We start from the raw sequence: 5,663 nt of genomic DNA on the forward strand, positions 1-5,663 counted from the left end.
AATATCATTGTTGATGAATTTTCGCATTTTTCCCACCAAAAATAAATAAATAAATAAAATAAATAAACTAAATTTAAAAAACAGCTTTGGGGCCCCTAAAATTTGGGTGCCTCTTATCATTTTTCGCTTTTCCCATGCGATAGTTAGGACCTAAGGTGAGGCCTTTACTTTATTATTCACTGTACCAATCGACGATAAACATTGAAAATTGATTTTTTAGGCCCCCATTACCTACTTCCCTTTCTCCTGCCCGGTTGGTACGGTCGGTATGGCCATTGATTTCAGATGTTCAATTGAACAGATACTTTACTTTAACCTTTTTCCGGAAATTTATTTCACACAAGTACTTTCGGAAAATATATTTTTCTAACTATAACTCCTGTGATGCTTTTGGCAAATTTAAAATGTGCTGAAAACTTCAGGAAACTTTTTTATTCCATTGATTGAATTAAGAGTATAGCTCCGCACTCCCAGATTAAGCATCAGTTAAATATTAAACTTGAACTTTTTATTTTCAAACACTTTTCCTCTTGTTTATCTAAAGGAAAAAGTGATTTTTATTCTTTGGCGCGGAGCCCCTGCTAGTGCGGGGCCCGATTGGACCTTTTTGCTCTAATCGGCCTAAGGCCGGCTCTGCATCTTGAGTATTTTACAATCATATTTGGTGACTCTCGAAGAAATTCTGTTTTTTCTAAAAAATACATACTAATATTATGAATTGAGATAAATAACCATTTAAAGATACAATGTGTTGCTGGTGATGTTGCAAAAATGTGTCAAAATATAATTCATTTTGATTTGTAAAACAATTCCTCTGGGGTACATTAAGTGTTTTACGTCCGACACCAAAATGCAGAGTTAATTATGCTGAGCCAATAATTTTAAAGCTACATACATGTATTTTTGGGTACAAAGAATTTCAATCTCTTTGATGTCACCTATTTTCATTTTGTAACAAGTGAATATTTTTTACTAAAATCCAGGTGTCGGATGTAAAAAAATTTTTACGTCCGACACCATTTATGTCCGACAAATTTGTGCTTCTACTTACGTTGTTTTGTCTGACTTTACTGTTACTTTCCCTTAAACAACCTATGTTTTCAACTGTGTTTCTCCTTTTTTTGCTTTTAATTTCAAAGTTAAAGTGAAACATGCATAAAAAACAGCTAAGTGAATTTATTGTATATACATTTAGGATTGATAGGGGTAAGTAGGACCCCTTTTAAGAAAAGGTGTGTTGAATGAACGTAATACAGTTGATTACGATCAATTTTGGCAAATTTGCCAAAACTATAAGTGGAAAAAGAAATTAGAAACACTAAATGACTGCGTCTATGTAAAGTTGGCTGAGGAAGAACCATTATCAACATTCAACCCATATAAATCTTGATGGTTTTCTTTCAGGTAAGTTTCACAAATAACTAATTACCAGCTTTTGTAGCTAAACTATCAATTCCTAGTAAGTCATCATAGTTGTCTTGTATTGCACTAATACAAATATTTCATCAAAGTTGCTTTTGATTTTCAAATCCTCACTGTTGGGGGGGGGGACTACTTACCCCATTGTGTGGGGACGTCTTATAGTGAAATTTTACGGGGTAAGTGACGTTCCTCCTCTAAAACGATTTTTAATAATATTTTACTCAAAAATTCTGATTACACTATGCACTTTAAGTTAAACTGTACATGAATGTTTAATGATAATAAAAAAATAAATGCTAACCGGAAAACACTTCTTTGAAAAATGCTGCTTAAACTCGCCAAAAAATATTTTTCAGATTTTTTTTTTTTTTTTTTGACTAAGTTCTTTAACCTGGAAAAAAAATTTCACGTAACCCAAATATATGCAAAACAATTTACTTGGTAAATTTTGTTTCAGTATATGTAACCTATAATTTACATATTTATAACTGTAATCATTGTTATGTATTAACATTTAAGAGCAAAAGTTTACGTCCAATATGAACAATTTACGTCCGACACCGAAAATTTACGTCCAACATCAAGATAAAAATATTTTTTAAATAATTTTATTCCTTATAATATCATTTGAAAACTGGGAAATATGCTTCAATCATAAGTATACTTTAAAATTATGCTGTTTTTAAAATTAAAATGTAAGCCAAGTCACAGACTTTTAATAATTTTTAAGTAAACCATCAATTTTACTATTTCTGTTTTTACCTCCGACACCAACTCTTTAAAGTTTTTTAATTTATACTTTAGGGATCTTTTTTGAAAAACTAACATGATATTTTATTCAGTGGGATGTAGTAAGTATCTTGTAAATAAATTTGATCATTTTGGAACAGTTTATATTTGGTAAATAGAATTAAAACTGAGAAATTTTTCTTCATTTTTTACGTCCGACACCATGGAATTGCCCTACTGATAAATCCAAGCATTTTGTTGGCTTTGTTACTTGAAATGCTGCACTGTTGACTAAACTTGAAATAACGTGTGTACTTATGTACTTAAGTTTTATAAGTACACTTGTGTACTTATAAAATACAACTGCAAGGCTATTTACTAAGGATTTATTGAATGTTTAAAAACTCTTTTCTTCAAGTATCGACACACTTTATATGGAAGCATTCTCGTGTCAAAGATTTAATGAACATTACTGATGATGAAAAATGTTATGTGGCTTACTTTTTTGACGAAGACGCAAAGCTGTCAACACACAATCAGAACGAGGTGATTAGACAACTTACACGAAAAGCGGCACAGTTTCGAAATCTATCATAAGTCATTCCAGAGTTGTACGCGAAGCAACCAACAGTATCATTTAAAAATATTAATTTCAACAAAAATATTATCTTTGTTTGGACGTCAATAAAACTCCACGATGACTCGCACAGGGTTCAGACTTTTCCGTTGGAAGTTTCTTCTCTTCAATACACTTTGTAGTTTGTTGTCCTCCATGGTTCTGTCTAGAGTCCCTAGTGCTATTTCCTTTCTTTACGTGGCAAATCTTTCCTGTTTGTCCTTTAATTTCATTAATATTATTAATAGGGCCGTGGAAGTTTCCAATCATGCCGTTGTGAATCGGGTTAAAATTCGGCAAAACATAGAATTATGTGGAATACAAGTGTGTTTTCTAGAGTTATACACTCTTCTTATTGTTATTTCTTTTTCTTTGGGGGGGGGGGGAGGGGGACAGGTCCGACATTTGAGAGGGTCAGGAGAGGTATTGCCCCTCTCATGCCTTTTTGGAAAATAACTGTATTTCTATAAATTTTGCGTACTTTTTGCTGTTTTTCGACGCAACATACTCGTACATTGACTATTTCCTTTTTGCACGTACCCGTCTAGGAAATTTGAAATATCATGACTTGGGGGGGAGGGGGGGGGAGATTTTTCTTTTAAAGTTTAGAGCGAAATTTAATTATTGTTATTATTTTTTTTAGGAAGAGGAGTAGTTTTAATTGAATTGTATGCATTCTTTTCTTTAGAAGACGAGGGACCATGTCAGCCTAGTCAGCGATACCTGGAGGGGGGGGAGAATTTTTCTGCATTTGTTCCAGTAATAATGCATATTTTAATGAAACTCCATTCCTTCGGGCTCTTTGGGGGAAAGGGAGAATTGCGTGTTTTCTTCAAATTGTCACGAGTATTTTAATCTTTTTTTTTTTTTTTTTTTTGTATTCCAAGGCGGGGATTTTTACTTTACTCTACTTGTTATACATATTTTTTATATCAATATACATAAAAATACACTGAAAATTTCAGTTTGTTCTACTATTTGCAATTCATAGTTCAATTAAATTCTTTTTTTTCTTCGGGGGGAGGGGATATTTCTTCTTGCTGCGATTAAATTTTAAGTGATTGCTCTTTGGGGGGGGGACAAGGATATACATATTAGTTTTTTTCTAGGTTCAATGGGAATTTTATCAATTTCTTCAAGCTAGTTTTTATTCCTATTCGGAATAGAGCTCAATTGGAGTTTAACTTAAATTACGTGTGTGTTCTCGCAGAAGAAAAAATTTAAACTAAAATATCCCAATCAAACTCGCATTAGAATAAGGACAATGTAACCTAACTCCCCCCCCCTCCCATTCGAAAAAAAAATAATTTCAATGCAAACAAGCATTACAATCGAGAAAGTGAAAAATTCTCCTTCCCCAAACAAAAAATTACTTATACCATTTAAAAAAAAAAAAAAAAAAAATCCCGCCCGAAGAAAATAATTATAATCAAATTCTTAGAAAGCTTTAAACAGGATTTAAAAAATATATCTCCCTCGTCCCGTCATTTCAAATTTTTCTGCAAAGGGGGGGGGGGGGTTAACTCATATACAGTCAATGCATATTGCATCGAAAGACAAAAAATTGCGCAAAATTTATAGAAATACAGCAATTTTCCGAAAGCGGGGGAGGGGGGGGCAATGTCTTTCCAGACCCTCTCAAATGGCGGAGCTGTTCCCCTCCACCCAAAGAAAAAGAAATAACAATAAGAAGAGGGTATAACTCTAGAAAACACACTTGTATTCCACATAAGTCTATGTTTTGCCGAATTTTAACCCGATTTACATATAAAAACTATCGATATTCGTCAAATGATGTCTACAGGTGGCTTATATGTAACTTGAAACCACTAAAAAAAATTATTTAAGCATTTAATTGGCAAGAAACCATCAATTAAACATCACTCTAACCTTATTCGTACGAAGATCCTATGTTGTTTCTTCCTTAGCAACGCGCATAGCAACGGCATGATTGGAAACTTCCCCGAGTTTCTGGCAACCCCTGACGTCACCACTAAACGTGTCTATATGCTCGTGGTCTCAATGTCCTCCAAGTGAAACGATACCTCTGGGGGTGCTAGCACCAGGTAGCTATTAGCTCCTGGTCTAGTTCTAAATTCTCACTAACTGTTCGATCCGATAATGGTGCTGCTATCTATCGGTATAAAAAATAATGGAGGCAAGGCACTTAGTATGCAGTCCTCGACATAAACACAGTTGTAGTCAGTTGTGACTCGGAATCGGAATATTATTAAGGTTCAACTTTTTTATTTAAGGAAAATTTGGTAAACACCTAGATGAACTTTCATCTCTAATCACAGTGGCGCAGCCAGAGGGGAAGTTTTGGGGTTACAACCCCTCCCTCTCCCGAATCTTTGGTTTAATATAATATTTCCAGGCTCAACGGCTAAGGGGCGGTAATTTACTGAAATCACTATGCCTTGCCTTCAATATTCGAGTTGTACCGAACCATTACTTCGGTCACTCGTCTGGTCAGTGATAATTCTGTGTTAGCTACCAGTTTATTTGGCACTCTTGGCTTCCTTAAGAGGTTTTCCACCTCCAGATCAGTCGCTTTCCTAAGCCGGGCTGATTAGAGTCCCTACGTTTTCATATAGGGACTCTAGGGCTGATGAGTGCTAATAAGCACGAAACTTCAATTCTCGGTTAGAATGAGTTGGCGGTGTGACGCCATCAGTGTGACAATTGATGATTCTAAGCTCTGTAGAGCCCTGGATGTCCTGTGTCCAACGGTACCAGTATTGACATGGTCAGGCCGGAGGAGGTGTTACATACAGACGCGTACAGGTTGAACTAGTTTAGATGGGAATTCGTTTCGTTAGTTTTTGAAGGAAATAATTTTTATATGAAATAATTTCCCATTAGAAAGCAAAACGACCATTTTCAAAATCTTGCA

Source organism: Uloborus diversus, unplaced genomic scaffold (genome assembly GCF_026930045.1).
Source record: "Uloborus diversus isolate 005 unplaced genomic scaffold, Udiv.v.3.1 scaffold_14, whole genome shotgun sequence".
Taxonomy (NCBI): domain Eukaryota; kingdom Metazoa; phylum Arthropoda; class Arachnida; order Araneae; family Uloboridae; genus Uloborus; species Uloborus diversus.